Genomic DNA, 22,524 nt, shown 5'->3' on the forward strand with positions numbered 1-22,524 from the left:
AATATCATATATTTCTCAGTGCAGAGATCGCAAACTGTACTTTACATTATATGCATATGTATACAGTGGGTCAAAAAAGTTTCTGTATACATTAATTCATCTCATTTATTATTAAATAGTTTAATTTATATTATTATCTAATCTAATTTCTTTTATATAAAAACATTTTAGACCAGTAATTAATAAAAAAATAAAATATATATGTTAAGTTAATCCTACTGTTCTTCTCAATTGAGCCGTAAGTTTACAAGCCAATTTTAATGAAACTTTTGTGAAAGGTAGTTCTTAGATATTCGACAATTGTCTTTTTTTATTGGTGATCGTCCAAATCGAAAGGGTGAAAACAGCACTCAGACTTGAGAGTTAAACATGTTTTATCGAATAACTTGGAAACTGTTAGAGCTAGAGGAATGGTTTAAATGGAAAAGTTGTGTATTTTTTGTAAAAATAGATCCGTGAAGACAGATTTCAAATATCACTATTTATTTAACCAATACCTTAAAAACTTTAGCTATTTTCCTTTGTAATTGTTATTCGATTTTTATACAATTTATACACATGTTTTTTGATTTTTTTCTGTAACTTAACAGTAATTATTAAATTCATAATATTTTCTCATCTCGTATGAACGCAAGGACGTGGCAGAATTTTCCACATCTCCGTCGACGGACAGTGGAGTATTTAAGCAATGTAGAAAATTTTCACTTAACTGGTTTAAAATTATTACGTCACTTATTTTTCCGGGCTTCGGACGAAGAGGCGGAACGATAGGCGACTCCGAGATTTTACAGGCGTTATGGCCAGACTATGCGCGGCCGTGCGATGCATAGTCCGCCCGGGATAAAACGTGGACTCGGAGGCTTTGATAGCGCGATAAAAGATCGTTCGCTAGTTCTCGGACGCCAGACACCGGCTAGTGTTGCATGAAAAATCGGAATTTAACATGAAGCCTCCGAGGGCACGGTTGCAAAGGCTGCACTAACTCAATATGAGAGCAGGATTCTACGTAGGACGCTCCTCGCGGCTGGAAGGGACTTCGACCTGGCGACATTCCAGGGCTCCTCGAGCTGCTTCCGCAGGGGACCATCGAATTTGCGGGGCGAGGCATCCGCGGGACATCGAATCAGCTGTTTCCTGTATCCCCTTGGTCCCTCTTCAGCGCATCCAGGTTGCCCGTACTCGGGATTCTTTTCGTTCCTCCCCGGGGAGATTTCCGGTGGTCAGGTGAAGCGGGTGTCCCCAAGTTGCAGCAGCAGAAGATGTTATTTTGGAGAAAAGGCATCCGGGCTCCCTGGGCCCAAGATACAGTCCTGAAACTTGTCACGCGATCCGACGCGACACACGAAATGTATTATTATCTCGCTTCTTATTTTCTCTGTCATCCCTGTGAGAGTGCTTGCAACTATTCCTCGGACAACTTCCACCAGAGGGTGGTCCGATCCTTCGTAATTGAATGCTAGAGACTCCTCTTCAGCTTCGGAGGGATCGTGGCAATTTTTCCACATCATAAAATGTACCTATTAACTTGTTTATAGTATTTTAACTTAAAAAAAATAATTATGAACAAATGAAAATGCTTAATACAACATTAAGAATAATATTTTTTAGTAATGTATTAATAAGAATTAATGTACTTAGTCTGAAAAGGAAATTTATTAAAATACGCTTGCTGGTAATGTAATCATTTATAAATAGGTAGCACTCCATTTTCGCTTGCTGCAGTATACTGTAGGATGAAGCCAATTTCGTCATTCTCTTCCTGTTCCTCTTCAACTTGGAATGAAATATCGCACAGTGGTGCCAAGGCGGCAAAAAATCTATTTTATAAATTTTCGATTTTTATAAAAAAAAAATTATTTTTGTATAGCCTAATAGTGCGTGCATGATGGGCCAAAGTCAGATTAAAAGAAAAAATTTTTTACGGAGATATACGCATGGTAAATAACCATTTCTTCACTCTTGGGAATTCATCAGTCTTCAGTGCGATAGTTATGTAATTACTCCGCCTACAATTGAATACTTAGGGGGCTACAAATCATATGGGTTTTTGCAAATGGCTTCAACTATTAACTGGCACAAAATTTTTCAAAAAAAGTTGTTTAACATTAAGTAATATGAACTAACCTGAAGCCTCTTTGCGTTACGCTCATTTTTTATTTATGGAGGAATACAAAAAATCCTTTGAAAAGCTTCGATCTGGAACTAATCGTTTTGGCAAGTTATAATATTGATCTATCATAGCTTTGTGCAAAAAATCATGAGACCCTTCGAGACCCTTTCGCCGCAATTTAAGTTTAAATATCAACTTTCGGAATTTCCAAGAATGAATCGCGCGGATGTCACGATTATTTAATGTTTCAGGTGAAATTTTTAATCGTAACTTCCGCACGATTCACTCTTGGAAATTCTGAAAGTTGATATTTAAACTTAAATTGCGGCGAAAAGGTCTCGAAGGGTCTCGTAATTTTTTGCACACAGTTAGATCACTATTACACCTTGCCGAAACGATTAGTTCCAGACCAAAATCTATTAAAGTATTTTTTGTATGCTTTCATAAATAAAAAATGGGCAGAAAACAGAGATTTTCGATTAGCCCATATTACTTAATGTTAACAACTTTTTACAAAATTTTTTTTGCCAAATAAGCGTTGTACCTGTGGCAGTCTCTCCACAAATTTTCAAACAAATTCGTTGGATAGTTTCGTTTTTACAGATTTTTTGCCGCTTTTTAGCCATTTGGCACCACTGTGCATCGTCCCGTTGTTAGCTCGCGTCGCGACCAGGCCCGCGCCAGTCACAGCTAGGCCCGACAGCGCGCCAATCAGCGAGCGCCAACGCCTGCCAATTGCCTCGCGACACGAGAGAGCTCTCGTTGTGGTCAACGCTGGCCTATATAGATCCGGCCGGAACCGGTAGCAAGCGGAGTTTGTCTTTAACAAATTACGGGTCACCGTACTTAATTGGCGGTGACTGGAACGCCAAGCACAGGTACTGGAAAAATGCCAGAGCAAATCAGGCTGGTATTACACTATACAACTTCATGCTTAAATCCAACTTTACAATAATCGCACCTGGCTCGCCACTCATTACGCGCCGCGGGTTTCACCCACCATCATTGATTTTTTCATCGCCAACTCCACAGCGTCATTTAAATGCGTGACCCTTGACATATTCGGGACGGTACACAGGCCAGTTTCCATTAAAAGAATTGCTCCTACGGACCCCTCCCAGGGTTCATTATTTCACCAATCTGTTGACTGGGAAAAGTACAAAGAGGTTACCTTGAGCTGGGGCATCGTCACTTACTTACAAACCCCTGCCGATATTGATTTATGCATAGAATCACTCACATCATTTCTGATTGGTTCCAAATGGGACTCTACGTCCAGGGACCCGAACATGGAAAATTCTCCTGTTGCAATCAGAAGAAAGTCAATAGCAAATGATGAACGTCTAACTGCCCTGTTGAGGACCAGGCGGAGACTACGGCGACTATATCAAATCTCGTACGACTCTTATTTCCTCCAGCTAATGAAGGAAATAAATAAAGAAATACGAACCCGAATCTATAAAATCCGGGAACTAGCCTGGGCTAAAATGCTACAGAGCTTTATAAAACCTGATCCTACGTTTTGGAGTACGTACCAAACGTTAGCTAAAAAACGCCAGTTATCCATACCAGTCCTCAACGTTGAAGGCAGAACTTTGCACTCTGACCATGACAAATCTGATGCTTTAGCAAATAACTTTGCCAAGGTCCACAAGGACGCGGCCCTGATTGCCTCACGACATGAACAGTCCGTCAACAATTTTTACAATCAATTTGACTGGGGGGAGGTGAGTGACTGTGTCCCCGTCAAGGTACCCTCACCCAAGGATATATACGATCTTGTCCGAAAAATGAAGGCCAAAAAGGCCCCTGGCCCTGACAAAATTACCGTTCCGATGTTGGCAAACGCCTCGCATAAAATCTTCTGCCAATTTCATTACATATTCAAGGCTTCACTTAAATATAACTATTTCCCCAGGGCATGGAGACTTGCAAAAGTGATCCCGGTTCACAAACCGGGCAAACCTTCTTCTGATCCTTCCGGCTACCGGCCGATTAGCTTATTACCCATCCCGGGTAAACTCTTAGAGAGAATAATATTCAATCTCATACTGGATCACGTCAAAATGAACAATATTATCATTGGTCAACAGTTTGGTTTTCGTGAAAAACATTCTACCCTGCACCAAGTAGGTCGTATATCGCAATACGTAGCACATGCGCTCAATGTAAAAAGGGAAGTTGCCATGGTCTTACTAGACCTTTCCAAGGCATTTGACACTGTATGGCATAGAGCCATTCTATACAAACTCTATGAAATGGCACTACCTCACTCCATATTAAGATTACTAAATTCATACTTGCTTGAGCGTACGTGCTACGTATGCTTAAACTCTCATAAATCCGTTATTTACAACTGTCAAACTGGAGTACCTCAGGGCTCCATACTGGGACCATTACTGTTCATTTTGTACATCGACGACATCCCCTCCTGTGTGAAAAAGCGTTATATGCTGATGACACAGCAATATACTCTACTTCTACGAGAAAGGGTCGACTGACCCACCTTGATACCTTGATTGTGTAATACAATATTTCAGTGACTGGAAACTAGTACCTAATCCTTCTAAATCAGAAGCCATTCTTTTTTCAAAGGCTCTGAGATCTCGTACGGACGCTTTTAAAGAGCAAAATCAATTCATGATAAATGGTGAACCTGTGAGATGGGCGAGCCAGGTGAGATACCTGGGTGTTATCCTGCATGACAAACTATGGTACTATGGTCACCTGCATTGAAGGATCGCACAAATAAAACTCTACGCGCTTTCGCTACATTAAAATCATTTATTGCGCCTTCTTCGCATCTACCACTCAAGCTTCGCTTAACCACCTATTTGATGTGCCTCAGACCCGTGCTCACATACGGGGCTCTCATTTGGTATTATGCCACTCCTATTTCTATCCAGATTTGTCTACAGCGGACTCAGTCTAAAATCCTGAAAACTATCCTTAACAAGGATAAACGATTTCCCACAAAGCAATTACACCAATTAACATCCATACCGCTAATTAATAATTTTATAAATAAAATGATAGCTAACTATAATGTCTCCGAGCATGAAAACCCGTTAGTCAAACTAACGGGGAGTTACACTGTAGACAAGATACCGTACAAAATTAAAGTTTCATTTCCTCTCGCATTCTAATCTCATCTAAACTATTTTAGCATAATATCTCCAGCTTATCATGCTCCCTTCTTCCTTCCTTATGGGTGCTACTTTATAAGGTTATCACATCATCTTATAATCAGATAGATGCACTCCCGACTTCCTTGGGCTTGTTACACAAACCCTCCGGAACCAAGGGAAAAATTCCTATTACAGCCCTTCGGGGTTATACTCCATGGCTTTCGCCACGGATGTTCAACTCATCCTTCCTTGCAATCTTACTCAGGTTTTTGCAAATTTGCTGAGTCATAATCAGGTAGCTTAGGCTCACCAACATCCATTGGTAATCCCAATCCTACTCTATTAGCCGATAAGGAGGCAAAGGCCTCCAGGTGCGGCTAAAATAGGCCTAGAAGTGTCTCACCCGGCGAGCCTCCGGCTCGCCGGATAGAGACCCCCCCTCCTTCTCTGTCCTAACACTCCTTTTACAAAAAAAAAAAAAAAAAAATAGCAAGCGGAGTTTGTCTTCCCCATTCCCTCCACTGAACTCATGGAGAAAATCGAGTCCCTTGGGCTGGAAATATCCTCTATAACGGAGATCTCCCCAAAAAATTCCCCATCTCATTATACCATCTATAAGGCCATTTTCTCTTCCTCCACCACCACAGCTGCCATCAATAAGGTGGGATTCATATTCAATACTCGGGTTTATTGGGAAAAATTCCTTTCAAAACGAGCCTACACACAGTGTTTTCGCTGCCAGACCTTCGGGCACTTAGCAAACAATTGTAATCTTCCTGCACACTGCGTCAAGTGCGCAGCGCATCACTCCTCTTCCGACTGTAACAAGCCGTATGAAATTTCCCCTACTTGCGCAAATTGCAAGGGTGAACACACTGCCAACTATTCCCAGTGCCCGGCCTTGGCTGAATATTTGGCCAAGAGAGAGCTCCGGAACCACAAAAAACCGCTCTCTTTGCTAAACCTTTACCGACAGAACAAAATAGAATTCCACATGTAACTGCTCCAACTAAAAGTCTCACACCTTCGGCTCAAGCCTATACATCATATGCTCAGGCTGCTAAAGCCAGATCCCGTACGGGCCACCCTAGCTCAGAGGGTAGTCACAATGTCAATATAGTCCCAAACTTGACTAATCCAAATCCAAACATACATAAATTCATTCAACTGTCCGACACTATCCGTGACATCACAAAATTGTGTGATCTCAACTTAATGCTATCAACTGCTGAAATCCTTGCCGAAAAACTAAGAGCATGCACCACAAACTCTCAGAAGTTCCAGGCATTTCTCCAGGTCATGTCGACCCTGGACTAATCAACTTTACTTCCTTTCTCCAGTCTTTATAACTGGGTGCTTCCCCCCCCCCCTCTCCCAGGGCTTGTCCTCAGCAAGCCCCCCGGAAATTCTGGGGAAAACATCCAAGTCTTACTCTTTAGTGCAAGGGAACGAAACTCATGGGCATAGTCCACGGACAGGTATATCCTTTCCTATTTATTTACCCCCAGGTTTTTGCCAATTTCCTGGGCATTAATCAACCAGTTCTCATACCCTTCCATTTCCATAGGTAATACCAATCAATCAGTCAGCCGATAAGAAAGCCAAGGCTTTCCTGAAAGCCTACGGCTCGCCAGCTTGAGATTTCCCCTCCTCTGCCCTTACTCCGTAATAAAAAAAAAAAAAATCAGCAAGCGGAGTTTGTCTTCATTCCATCGCGAGCCGCGCTCGAGTGCGGACGTCTACTCAGTCGCCTCTCTCGAGTCCTATAGTTCGCGCCTTACGCCAGCATTGGCTAGTGTTTCATAGTACAATCATATACTTCGCATATCTTTCGAAGATTTCTCCACTTCCTCCACTTACTGAAAAATCTACAGAATTTAATCAATCAGCAAATATTATAACTCATGATATTCCGCTCACCTTTCACCGTCTAACTACCGACAACATCAGACTCTTTAATCAGGAGGACCCTGTGCTGGATATATCCAAACATCCGCAGATAATCCCTTCCTCCTGTAGGGACTCCACGTCCCAAGGCAATAATCTCGTGCCCTCGGACGAGGACGATTACCGGGCTGTCCCCTCACCGAAAAATAAAAAATCCAACAATACTAAATCTCCTCCTTTAACGGAACCAACTACAAACATGTCAACTGACAACCCAATAGTATTATCTAACAGGTACCAGGTCCTGTCATCGTTCACAGATAACCCGAATCTCACGGACCCCTTGGAGTCCACTAGAATCCATAGACCTCCTTCACCTCCAAACCCTGGAAAGCAAACTACTGACCACAATCAGCAGTCAGATCAAAATTCCAACCAACGGCTGACCCATCAGCTCCACAAGAAACCCAGGCCACCACCCATATACCTATCAAATTTTGATCTTAAGGGCCCGGGTCAGTCACGTGACTTTTCAAGATTCGGTGGTCGGTATCTGCCGTACAGTTTCCTTTACAGAAATGCTATTACCAGAGAGGAATGAGAGTGCTCACGCCCGGGTTTTCGGCGTTCCCGATATAGTGCTGACATCTGCTCAGCCTTAGCATGGCACAGAACCGGTCAGTCTTTCCTAGAACAGAACCGGTCAGTCTTTTAGCATGGCACAGAACCGGTCAGTCTTTCCTGGGACAGAACCGGTCAGTCTTTTAGCATAAAACTGAACGCACATTATTTTTTTAACCAGGATTAGAACGTACAGCTTAATTGTTGTATATGAAATATGTAACTAACATGTAAATCTTGTGTACAAAATCTCTAATTAATATAAATTAAGAATAATATTAATTGTAATTATACGTATTTTATTTTTTTTCCAAGTTTGTAGTTGCAAACTTTAGTTGTAAAAAATGGAAAATCCGGAAAAATTCGAACAAATACAGATCTCATATCGAAGTTTAAAAGCGACCATTGTCATCAACACTATCTTAAATTTTTTCATATATATAGCTACTGTTATTATTAATTGAAAAAAATTTTCTTTCATGAATAAATATTTTTTCCACCTCAGCACCATAAGATTTTTACTAGATGACTTTAAAAACATATTAGAACTATTTTTAAATAATTTTAGTCGAAAACATTCTAGTTTACTCTTTATTTCACCGTTCTACTAATTTTTTATGGGCTGCATTGCAGCTCTGTTTAACACCCCTTTACAACCCAATACCATGGTACCATCTATATTCAAGGAAGAACAATTTTTTGCGACGATCATTGAAAAAATAAAAGTGTTTCCTTCATTTCAGTCCTTTAGTGCGTTGGTGACGTAGTGCCCAGCACACCTACCTGTGTTCTGTGTCACATTTGGAGTTTTATGGTACGCTTGAGTCGCAAGCCAGACCATACAAACGAATGCATCCACAACATCCAGAGACCTGCCTCCAAAACTAATTAAAGGAAGGCTAGACATGCAGTGTGTACTAAACTCCTCAAAAGAGGTGGATTCCAGTCGCTCGTGTCATAAACCGCATTCGATACTTCATCGACAGGGTGATCTTACATATTTCTGTAACAGTTCCTGAACACATTATCATTCATCTGACACTGCTTTGTACGACATTACACACGCCACATAATTTTTATTTTCTAATTTTGTGAAAGTAGTATATATAACAGAATCATACAAGTTTCTACAATTACTTGAAATCCAAAATACAGAGCGTTTCTTCCTCTGCGACTGTAAAAAAAGGACTTTAAAAGAATGTTTAGATAACAGGTGGGCTGTCCTTCCAAAAGGCACCTGTGGCCAGAGTTGGGCATTATTTAGATAGAAAATTATTTAAATAACGATTCGAATAAAAGATACTTTATCTCTATTCGTTATTCCAAGGTTCGAATAAAAAAAGTATCTTTATTTGACGAGTATCAGATAAATAATTTTCTTCGACGAGAATTTATCCGACGAATAAAGATAATTTTTTTTATTCGAAGCGGATTTATTCGAACTTTGTATAATTTTTTCCTCTTTTATCTGTATCTTTTATTCGAAGGCTTTGAATAAATCTTCGAATAACTTTTGCCGAGCGCCGAGCATCAAAGACTCGGCGACGACAGAAGACATACAATGTAAGCGGATGGAGAATCGCGCACGAATGAAAGTTTAAGCTTTTAGATTTTTCAACATATCCTCATAAAATTGTGACGAGCGAATGGAGGGGATTTTCGAGGGAAGCCTTCGAATAAATCTACGGATAAAAATGCTAAATACAGTCCAATTTGTACCGTGTTTAGTGTCATTTTAATCAGAAGAATGCCACGAATTAGTTGGCGCAAGTCCCATAAAAATATCATGAAAAACAATGAAGTTTTGCAATTGGATTGGTAGTTGTTTCACACCGATATCTCGGGACTCCGCGAGCTCGGAACTTCAAAGACCAGCGACCGAGCAACAGCCTACAATGTAAGCAGACGGAGAATCGTGCATTATTGGCAATTTATGCTTGTATGTTTTTAATCAGAACAATATTGTTAAGACGAACGAGTTGTAGAGCTTGTTCCGATCGAAATGAGTCCAAACACGACATCATTTGGACTGTCTTTAATGAGATTGTAATTCTTATCGTAACATTACATATCAGTGAAACTTGTTCGATTACACTCGAATTTGACCCCATTTTCATCAGGAAAATCCCCTCCATTCGCTCGTCACAATTTTATGAGGATATGTTGAAAAATCTAAAAGTTTAAACTTTCATACGTGCGCGATTCTCCATTTGCTTACATTGTATGTCGTCCGTCGTTGCTGGGTCTTTGAAGCTCGGCGCTCGGCAAAAGTTATTCCAAGATTTATTCGAAGCCTTCGAATAAAAGATACAGATAAAAGATGAAAAAATTATTCGAAGTTCGAATAAATCCGCTTCGAATAGAAAAAATTATCTTTATTCGTCGGATAAATTCTCGTCGAATAAAATTATTTATCCGATACTCGTCCAATAAAGATGCTTTTTTTTATTCGAACCTTCAAATAACAAATAAAGATAAAGTATCTTTTATTCAAATTTTCATTTAAATAATTTTTTATCCCAAATAATGCCCATCTCTGCGAGGGCCGTTAGCACCGTGAAAGATTTACTTAATATTTAATTGAATTTAATAATTACAAAGAGGGTATCATGAACAAAGTGCATGCACTTGGAACTGTTACAGAAATATGTAAGATCACCCTTTCGATGAAGTATCGAATGAGGTTTATAACACGAGCGACTGGAATCCGCCTCTTTTGAGGAGTATAGTACACACTGCATGTCTAGCCTTCCTTTAATTAGTTTTGGAGGCAGGTCTCTGGAAGTTGTGGATGCATTCGCTTGTACGGTCTGGCTTGCGAGTCAATAGCAATTGTTAGCGTACCATAAAACTCCAGATGTTACACAGAACACAGGTAGGTGTGCTGGGCGCTACGTCACCAACGCACTAAAGGACTGAAATGAAGGAAACACTTTTGTTTTTTCAATGGTCGTCGCAAAAAATTGTTCTTCCTTGAATATGGATGGTACCATGGTATTGAGTTGTAAAGGGGTGTTAAACAGAGCTGCAATGCAGCCCATAAAAAATTAGTAGAACGGTGAAATAAAGAGTAAACTAGAATGTTTTCGAGTAAAATTATTTAAAAATAGTTCTAATGTGTTTTTAAAGTCATCTAGTGAAAATCGTATGGTGCTGAGGTGGAAAAATATTTATTCATGAAAGAAAAATTTTTTAAATTAATAATAACAGTAGCTAAATATATGAAAAAATTTAAGATAGTGTTGATGACAATAGCTCATTATTAAATTAATATTCAGGTTGGTCGCTTTTAAACTTCGATATGAGATCTTTATTTGTTCGAATTTTTCCGGATTTTCCATTTTTTACAACTAAAGTTTGCAACTACAAACTTGGAAAAAAAATAAAATACGTATCATTACAATTAATATTAGAGATTTTGTACACAAGATTTACATGTTAGTTACATATTTCATATAAAACAATTAAGCTGTACGTTCTAATCCTGGTTAAAAAAATAATGTGCGTTCAGTTTTATGCTAAAAGACTGACCGGTTCTGTGCCATGCTAAAAGACTGACCGGTTCTGTTCCAGGAAAGACTGACCGGTTCTGTGCCATGCTAAAGCGGCGATGTCACGAAAGTGGGAACGCCGAAACCCCGGGCGTGAGCACTCTCATTCCTCTCTGCCCTTAAGGGCCAGTTTTCCTACGTGGCCTTGAGTCGCCACGCTCCAAACAGGAACTAGGAGAAGCTTCCTAGCGATCTTCACGCTACGAACGGCCGCATAGGAGAAGCTCAAATGACAGTGTGTGTGCCGTGTGCGTGCCGTGTGCGTGTGCCATGGTTTGCTGCACACAACGCTAGATCGTACAAGGTTGCAAGGGTTCGGGAGGCCACGATATATGGCCCGATAATGCAAAGATCGGGCTTTTCAAGGGTGAAAAGCGTTAGATAAAAGATAAATCTAGGTCGCTTGACTACCGGCAGGTCCTACTTTTGCGTTTTCTAGGCGTAATTTGCAAAATTCGGCAAAATTTGCACATAAGGACAATTTTCTTAAATAACCGGGTTCTTATGGAGACCGTTGGACTCAAGCGACCTAGCAGTGACATATACAATGTCAATGCAACCTTTATTGTATTGTATAATTACGTATTAAACACAGGAATCGTGGCCCCCGAAAACCATCCCGCACCTATTATTTCAATTAAATATAGTTCCGGCATTTTTCGCTACGAGCGCTGTATTCTGTTTCCGATCATTGTCGCATGATGCCTGTCAGAGAGGCTATCTGAGCACGCGTGGCCGACATCATAAACAACGGCGCTGCCGTAGCTTCGTTCGAACAGCCGTGCCGCGATGAGAATAGCAAGGTTTCGGGAGGCCGCGATTCCTGACTCTATAATACAAAGGTGGGGCATGTCATGGGTCAAAAGCGGTAGACGAAGGATAAATCTAGATCGCTTGACCACCGGCAGGTCCTACTTTTGCGTTTTCGAGCAACATTTTCCATTATTCGGTCGCATGACGCCTGTCAGAGAGGCGATCTGGGCACGCGTGGCCGACATCGTAAACGACGGCGCTGCCGTAGCTTCGTTCGAACAGCCGTGTCGCGGCACTCTCACACACCGCCAAGTCGGCCTGTACGTGTACCGATGAGACTAGCAAGGTTTCGGGAGGCCGCGATTCCTGACTCTATAATACAAAGGTGGGGCATGTCATTGGTCAAAAGCGGTAGACGAAGGATAAATGTAGATCGCTTGACCAACGGCAGGTCCTACTTTTGCGTTTTCGAGCAACATTTTCCATTATTCGGTCGCATGATGCCTGCCGTAGCTTCGTTCGAACAGGCGTGCCTCGGCACACTCACACACCGCCAGGTCGGCGCGTACGTGTACCTACGAGAATCGCAAGGGTCCGGGATGCGGCGATTCATTGCTCGATAATGCAAAATGGCAGAGTTGGGCAAAATATTTATCTAAATAAAAATTAGATAAGTAATACAGCCCATAGATGACTAAAGGTTGAAAGTACTCCAAAAATATTTTTCCGGAAAATTATTAAAAAATAGTTTAAACATAGTTAAAAAATGTTTTTACAATAGCGTAACAACAATCGTACGGCTAGAAATAGAATAAATTTATTCTAGTTGCTCTTAGATTTCCATATGAAATCTGCATTTTTTCGATTTTTTTCGTGTTTTTCGATTTTTACAGCCAGAGTTTGCAACGGAAAAATCTGAAAACGACTCAAAGTATGTGGTTTGGTGTCCGACATGTGTGAGATTTTTTCAGAATTTTAAATTGTCATTAAATGGGGAAAATGGGCCAAAAACTGGATTTTTGTTTTTCCTCTATAACTACCCTTACGGATGAGCTATAGGGCTAAAACTTGGCTGAAAGGTATCTTTTTTGGTAGGCTATCGAATGTCGCAAATTGGAATAAAATCCCTTCCGGGGCCGATTTGGCCCCCAAAACCGGCTATAGCCTTTATATTCCTTATTCGAAGGTTCGAATAAAGAAAGTATCTTTATTCGACGAGAATTTATCTGACGAATAAAGATAATTTTTTTTATTCGTAGCGGATTTATTCGAACTTCGAATAATTTTTTCATCTTTTATCTGTATCTTTTATTCGAAGGCTTCGAATAAATCTGCGAATAACTTTTGCCAAGCGCCGAACGTCGAAGACCCAGCGACTGACAAACGACATACAATGTAAGCGGATGGAGAATCGCTCACGAATAAACTTTTAGATTTTTCAATATATCTTCATAAAATTGTGACGAGCGAATGGAGGGGATATTCCCGATAAAAATGAGGGCAAATTCGAGTGTAATCGAACAAGTTTCATTGATACGTAATGTTACGATAAAAATTACAATCTCATTAAAAACAGTCCAAATGATGTCGTGTTTCGACTCATTTTGATCGGGGTAAGCTCTACAACTTATTCGTATTAACAATATTGTTCTGATTAAAAACATAAAAGCATAAATTGCCAATAATGCTCGATTCTTCATCTGCTTACAATGTAGGCTGTTGGTCGGTCGCTCTGTCTTCGACGTTCGGCGCTCGTCAGTCCTCGTCGGACGTCGTCGTCGTTTATTCGTCGAGTTGGCAAAGCGGACAGAGAAACTCGAGAACCGTCGTCGCCGAGGAGTGGGCCACACATTGTCGGCTATATCGGTGTGAGATCAGACGACCACTACTAATCCAATTACAAAACTTCTTTATTTTTCGTTATTTTTTTATGAAACTTTTACCAACATATTCGTGGCATTTTTTTGATTAATTTTAAACCAAATATGATATAATTCCGATGATATTTACTTGTGTAACAAGTAGGCATGTGCGGGCCGCCCGATATTCGGATTCGGGTCGGGTCGCAGACAGTCGGGCGGGCTCGATTCGGGCGTGCGATACTTCATGACACATCGGGCTACTCGAGAGTTTCGGGGGGCCCGAGCATTTCGGGCTACCCGAGAGTTTCGGGCTGCCTGCTCGACTTTGTCCGGCGGGTTCGGAAAGAATCGGACAAGTTCGTGCGAGCGAGCCGACCTGGCGGTGTGTGAGTGTGCCGAGGCACGGCTGTTCGAACGAAGCTACGGCAGGCAGCATGCGACCGAATAATGGAAAATGTTGCTCGAAAACGCAAAAGTAGGACCTGCCGGTGGTCAAGCGATCTAGATTTACCCTTCGTCTACCGCTTTTGACCACTGACAGGCCCCACCTTTGTATTATAGAGTCAGGAATCGTCGCCTCCCGCACCCTTGCTATTCTCATCGGTACACGTACACGCCGACTTGGCGGTGTGTGAGTGTGCCGCGACGCGGCTGTTCGAACGAAGCTACGGCAGCGCCGTCGTTTACGATGTCGGCCACGCGTGCCCAGATCGCCTCTCTGACAGGCGTTATGCGACCGAATAATGGAAAATGTTGCTCGAAAACGCAAAAGTAGGACCTGCCGGTGGTCAAGCGATCTAGATTTATCCTTCGTCTACCGCTTTTGACCACTGACAGGCCCCACCTTTGTAGTATAGAGTCAGGAATCGTCGCCTCCCGAACCCTTGCTATTCTCATCGGTACACGTACACGCCGACTTGGCGGTGTGTGAGTGTGCCGCGACGCGGCTGTTCGAACGAAGCTACGGCAGCGCCGTCGTTTACGATGTCGGCCACGCGTGCCCAGATCGCCTCTCTGACAGGCGTTATGCGACCGAATAATGGAAAATGTTGCTCGAAAACGCAAAAGTAGGACCTGCCGGTGGTCAAGCGATCTAGATTTATCCTTCGTCTACCGCTTTTGACCAATGACATGCCCCACCTTTGTACCATAGAGTCAGGAATCGCGGCCTCCCGAACCCTTGCTAGTCTCATCGGTACACGTACAGGCCGACTTGGCGGTGTGTGAGAGTGCCGCGACACGGCTGTTCGAACGAAGCTACGGCAGCGCCGTCGTTTACGATGTCGGCCACGCGTGCCCAGATCGCCTCTCTGACAGGCGTCATGCGACCGAATAATGGAAAATGTTGCTCGAAAACGCAAAAGTAGGACCTGCCGGTGGTCAAGCGATCTAGATTTATCCTTCGTCTACCGCTTTTGACCAATGACATGCCCCACCTTTGTATTATAGAGTCAGGAATCGCGGCCTCCCGAAACCTTGCTATTCTCATCGCGGCACGGCTGTTCGAACGAAGCTACGGCAGCGCCGTTGTTTATGATGTCGGCCACGCGTGCTCAGATAGCCTCTCTGACAGGCATCATGCGACAATGATCGGAAACAGAATACAGCGCTCGTAGCGAAAAATGCCGGAACTATATTTAATTGAAATAATAGGTGCGGGATGGTTTTCGGGGGCCACGATTCCTGTGTTTAATACGTAATTATACAATACAATAAAGGTTGCATTGACATTGTATATGTCACTGCTAGGTCGCTTGAGTCCAACGGTCTCCATAAGAACCCGGTTATTTAAGAAAATTGTCCTTATGTGCAAATTTTGCCGAATTTTGCAAATTACGCCTAGAAAATGCAAAAGTAGGACCTGCCGGTAGTCAAGCGACCTAGATTTATCTTTTATCTAACGCTTTTCACCCTTGAAAAGCCCGATCTTTGCATTATCGGGCCATATATCGTGGCCTCCCGAACCCTTGCAACCTTGTACCAGAGAGGAATGAGAGTGCTCACGCCCGGGTTTTCGGCGTTCCCGATATAGTGCTGACATCTGCTCAGCCTTAGCATGGCACAGAACCGGTCAGTCTCTCCTGGAACAGAACCGGTCAGTCTTTTAGCATGGCACAGAACCGGTCAGTCTTTCCTGGAACAGAACCGGTCAGTCTTTTAGCATAAGACTGAACGCACATTATTTTTTTAACCAGGATTAGAACGTACAGCTTAATTGTTTTATATGAAATATGTAACTAACATGTAAATCTTGTGTACAAAATCTCTAATTAATATAAATTAAGAATAATATTAATTGTAATGATACGTATTTTATTTTTTTCCAATTTTGTAGTTGCAAACTCTAGTTGTAAAAAATGGAAAATCCGGAAAAATTCGAACAAATACAGATTTCATATCGAAGTTTAAAAGCGACCAACCTGAATATTAATTTAATAATGAGCTATTGTCATCAACACTATCTTAATTTTTTTCATATATTTAGTTACTGTTATTACTAATTAAAAAAAATTTTCTTTCATGAATAAATATTTTTTTCCGCCTCAACACCATAAGATTTTTACTAGATGACTTTAAAAACACATTAGAACTATTTTTAAATAATTTTACTCGAAAACATTCTAGTTTACTCTTTATTTCACCGTTCTACTAATTTTTTATGGGCTGCATTGCAGCTCTGCTTAACACCCCTTTACGACCCAATACCATGGTACCATCCATATTCAAGGAAGAACAATTTTTTGCGACGATCATTGAAAAAATAAAAGTGTTTCCTTCATTTCAGTGCTTTAGTGCGTTGGTGACGTAGCGCCCAGCACACCTACCTGTGTTCTGTGTCACATCTGGAGTTTTATGGTACGCTAACAATCCCTATTGAGTCGCAAGCCAGACCATACAAACGAATGCATCCACAACTTCCAGAGACCTGCCTCCAAAACTAATTAAAGGAAGGCTAGACAGTGTACTAAACTCCTCAAAAGAGGTGGATTCCAGTCGCTCGTGTCATAAACCGCATTCGATACTTCATCGACAGGGTGATTACACACGTCACATAATTTTTATTTTCTAATTTTGTCAAAGTAGTATATATAACAGAATCATACAAGTGTCTACAATTACTTGAAATCCAAAATACAGAGCGTTTCTTCCTCTGCGACTGTAAAAAAAGGACTTTAAAAGAATGTTTAGATAACAGGTGGGCTGTCCTTCCAAAAGGCACCTGTGGTCAGAATTGGGCATTATTTAGATAAAAAATTATTTAAACAACGATTCGAAGGTTCGAATAAAAAAAGTATCTTTATTCGACGAGTATCAGATAAATAATTTTATTCGACGAGAATTTATCCTACGAATAAAGATAATTTTTTTTATTCGAAGCGGATTTATTCGAACTTCGAATAATTTTTTCATCTTTTATCTGTATCTTTTATTCGAAGGCTTCGAATAAATCTTCGAATAACTTTTGCCGAGCGCCGAGCATCAAAGACTCAGCGACGACAGACGACATACAATGTAAGCGGATGGAGAATCGCGCACGAATGAAAGTTTAAACTTTTAGATTTTTCAACATATCCTCATAAAATTGTGACGACCGAATGGATGGGATTTTCCTGGTGAAAATGAGGTCAAATTCGAGTGTAATCGAACAAGTTTCACTGAATCAGAACAATATTGTTAATACGAATGAATTGTAGAGCTTGTTCCGATCGAAATGAGTCCAAACACGACATCATTTGGACTGTCTTTAATGAGATTGTAATTTTTATCGTAACATTACGTATCAGTGAAACTTGTTCGATTACACTCGAATTTGACCTCATTTTCATCAGGAAAATCCCCTCCATTCGCTCGTCACAATTTTATGAGGATATGTTGAAAAATCTAAAAGTTTAAACTTTCATTCGTGCGCGATTCTCCATCCGCTTACATTGTATGTCGTCTGTCGTCGCTGGGTCTTCGACGTTCGGCGCTCGTCGGTCCTCGTCGGCCGTCGTCGCCGTTTATTCGTCGAGCTGGCAAAAGTTAAAAATGCTAAATACAGTCCAATTTGTACCGTGTTTAGTGTCATATTAATCAGAAGAATGCCACGAATTAGTTGGCGCAAGTCCCATAAAAATATCATGAAAAACAATGAAGTTTTGCAATTGGATTGGTAGTTCTTTCACACCGATCTCTCGGGACTCCGCGAGCTCGGAACTTCAAAGACCAGCGACCGACCAACAGCCTACAATGTAAGCGGATGGAGAATCGATCATTATTGGCAATTTATGCTTTTATGTTTTGAATCAGAACAACATTGTTAATACGAATGAATTGTAGAGCTTATCCCGATCAAAATGAGTCCAAACACGACATCATTTGGACTGTCTTTAATGCCGTTTTGATAGTGTAAAGGCTATTCGATTTCAAATTCGCCAATTTCGAAACGCCTTGATCAAAATTGGCAACAACGCATCTGACAATAAATTGAAAATTGAGATTTTGTCTATTATGCGCAAGATAAATGAATTTGAATTTATTACCAGTTTTATCATTTGGTACGAAATATTATCAAAAATTAACATCGTCAGCAAAGTATTGCACAATCAAAAGATGCACATCGATTTGGCCACGAAGCATCTGAAAGGTCTTAACGTATTCTTTGCGGAATACAGAAATGAAGGATTTAGCAAAGCTATGATCGCAGCAAATAAAGTTGCAAAGGAAATGGACATAACACCAGATTTCAAATCATCATACCTTCTCGGTAATTTTTGTATGCGTTTATTACAAAAAGACTTCTCCAATTTGTATTTTACATATTCCATAAAACATTACATGTGTGAAACATAAAAAAAAATACATATAAAATACATATTTAGAAAGTAAAAAATAGTTCGGAAGTTTATATTTAAACAATTACGTTTTAATAAAAAAGATCCATGAGAATTAATTAAAAATTATTGTTTAACAAAAAATGCGATCTGCGATCCAGGTTTGTACATAGAGTAGCTTGCTGAGACGGCAAAATTTTCCGGGTTTTCACCGGGTGTGTACGCGTTGCCGAAGACGGGCGGGAAGGTTGACCCGAACCCCAGTACATGGTCGTGACCAGCTGTTTTCGTGGCTGTAAAATAATTTAGTTTGTTTTAATTTGGAGCCTTTCTTGTTCCACGACGGAACAATGAGCGAACACAGAGTTAATCGTGTTCGATAATTGAGAGAAGATACTTCCTCAGTTACATATCCAAGTAATTAAAATATTCACTTGCACTGTTGTTTATATATACGTAAAGGGTTCCATATTTATATTCTATAATCTGCTCTGTGCTAATTTTTCTATATCTATGTTCACCTTTTGTATTATATTTATTTTCTCCTTAAATTAGATAACGTTTCTTATTTTATTACATTCATTGTATTGTTTATTATCTGTATTATATTTATTACTTTATTTAAATAAGTAGATAATACTTATTATTTTGTTGTTCGAATGACAGTAAAAAAGGATTGTTATCAAGGTTTCTTGGAATAAATAATTCCTGAAATTTAAAAAATAAAGTTTAAGTAACTTTAGCCCGCTCTTTCTAGAATTTAAGAACCGTTCCCATACAGTTAAAATGGATTACATTAACCTTCCTTGGTTAACCCAATTTAACCCCTTGGTTATGGTTAAGCGACGGTTCGAACCCCTGTTAACGAATAACAGAATTTACGGTACGAGCGACTGAAATCCAGTGTTTTTGAGGATTTTGGCACACGGCATTTTCTGTGTTCCTTTACTTATTTTAGCCTTGGAGTCAGGCCTCTGGAAGTTGCGAATGGGTTTGCTTGTACGGTCTGACTTGCAACTCAATGTCGATTGTTAGCGTGCCATATAACTCCAGATGTGACACAGTAGGGATGTGCGGGCCGGCTCGTGAATCGGGCACTCGAATCGGGACACGTCGAGAGGCCCGAGCCTTTCGGACGACCCATGACCCGACCTCATCGAGCGCGTTCGAAAAGAATCGGACAAGTTCGGGCGAGCGAGTTATCGCAATACCCAAGATTCAACTCTGCGTTCTTTTTGAAATAAACAATGGTAATAATAGTATTTCATTTGTAACTTATAACGGGATTTTTAATATATTTGATTTTTTAAATAACTACATTAGGTATATTCGGCAAGTATGTGCGTAATCTTTATTTGTATTAATATTTGAAATAATTCACGTGAAAAACTTAAAAGACAATATTCCCGGCATTCTAACGAATTTGTTTCGAATGAACTTACATATGAATCGATAATATCATTAAAATACCCTTACGGAGTTACATACACATAGAAGGTATATAAATATGGTAAATCATCATAATTTTTTGGAGGGTGATGTTATTATTAACTGCTATATGGCTTGCTTAATATCGTGTTATTTAACTTACTGAACTATCATTAACCTTACGTAAATTGTGCAACGCCTACTGACGCCGTGAATTCATTTTCTCACGTAAGCCTTGCAGGATACTGCACAAAGATCCCTTGTTCAAGGATCTTTCCCCGAAACTTGTATCGCCTTACTCCTGAGTGTCTGCCTGCGATGTGTCAATTGTCATTGAGTGGAGTACGGCTGGTCTGTCTTCTTGTTTCTAGACCCGTACCCAAGCCCGTAACAAATTCTTAAGGCCAAGCATGCCAATAAATAACTAAAAAATTACAGTGTCCCACTCATTCGTAACACAGACTCAGACATGATGTCTGAGCATGGGCAATCATGATGCCTAAACAATTCTAGAAAAATATAATATTAAATTCCCTACATTTCAATTTAAATAAGATAAGTTAATTTTTAAAGTAAGTTAAATTACAATCAAAGTAAATACTTTTGTCTACACGTATAACTCCACACAATCAAATTGTACAAAAATTTTAACAGCTTACAGCTAGCAAAGATTATTCGAAGAAAATTATTCGAAGCGTTTGAATAGCAATACACATCAAATTATATCGTGTTTAGTGTCATTTTAATCAGAAAAACTCCACAAATAGGTTAATGGAAGTGCTATAAAAAATAATGAAAAATAAAGAAGTTTTGTAATTTGATTGGTGGAGTTTCACACCGATATACCTGTTCTCGCCTCGGTCGCGCGGCTGCCGTTTATTGCATCGCTGGGCGACCGAGGCTTCTGGGCCTGGGCCGACGGGGCTCGAAGCCGCTTATTCGAGCTGAAGAAATTATTCGAAATTCGGAAGAATTAGTCGTAGCCTCCGAATAACAGTACAGATAAAAAATGAAAATTTAATTTGGAGCTTCGAATATAAAACAGTATTTTTATTCGTCGGATAAATTCTCATCTAATAAAATTATTTATTCGACACTCGTCCAATAAAGATGCTTTTTTTTTATTCGAACCTTCAAATAACAAATAAAGATAAAGTATCTTTTATTCGAATTTTTATTTAAATAATTTTTATCCCAAATAATGCCCAACTCTGCGAGGGCCGTTAGCAGCGTGAAAGATTTACTTCATATTTTATTGAATTTAATTATTACAAAGAGTGTATCATGAACAAAGTGTATGCACTTTCGATGCAGTATCGAATGAGGTTTATAACACGAGCGACTGGAATCCGCCTCTTTTGAGGAGTTTATTACACACTGCATGTCTAGCCTTCCTTTAATTAGTTTTGGAGGCAGGTCTCTGGAAGTTGTGAATGCATTCGCTTGTATGGTTTGGCTTGCGACTCAATAGGGATTGTTAGAATACCATAAAATTCCAGATATGACACAGAACACAGGTAAATAGGTGTGCTGGGCGCTACGTCACCAACGCACTAAAGGACTGAAATGAAGGAAACACTTTTATTTTTTCAATGATCGTCGCAAAAAATTGTTCTTCCTTGAATATGGATGGTACCATGGTATTGAGTTGTAAAAGAGTGTTAAACAGAGCTGCAATGCAGCCCATAAAAAATTAGTAGAACGGTGAAATAAAGAGTAAACTAGAATGTTTTCGAGTAAAATTATTTAAAAATAGTTCTAATGTGTTTTTAAAGTCATCTAGTAAAAATCTTATGGTGTTGAGGCGGAAAAAAATATTTATTCATGAAAGAAAATTTTTTTTAATTAGTAATAACAGTAACTAAATATATGAAAAAAATTAAGATAGTGTTGATGACAATAGCTCATTATTAAATTAATATTCAGGTTGGTCGCTTTTAAACTTCGATATGAAATCTGTATTTGTTCGAATTTTTCCGGATTTTCCATTTTTTACAACTAGAGTTTGCAACTACAAAATTGGAAAAAAATAAGATACGTATCATTACAATTAATATTATTCTTAATTTATATTAATTAGAGATTTTGTACACAAGATTTACATGTTAGTTACATATTTCATATAAAACAATTAAGCTGTACGTTCTAATCCTGGTTAAAAAAATAATGTGCGTTCAGTCTTATGCTAAAAGACTGACCGGTTCTGTTCCAGGAAAGACTGACCGGTTCTGTGCCATGCTAAAAGACTGACCGGTTCTGTTCCAGGAGAGACTGACCGGTTCTGTGCCATGCTAAAGCGGCGATGTCACGAAAGTGGGAACGCCGAAACCCCGGGCGTGAGCACTCTCATTCCTCTCTGCTTGTACGATC

Source organism: Halictus rubicundus, chromosome 10 (genome assembly GCF_050948215.1).
Source record: "Halictus rubicundus isolate RS-2024b chromosome 10, iyHalRubi1_principal, whole genome shotgun sequence".
In the NCBI taxonomy this organism is placed as follows: Eukaryota; Metazoa; Arthropoda; class Insecta; order Hymenoptera; family Halictidae; genus Halictus; species Halictus rubicundus.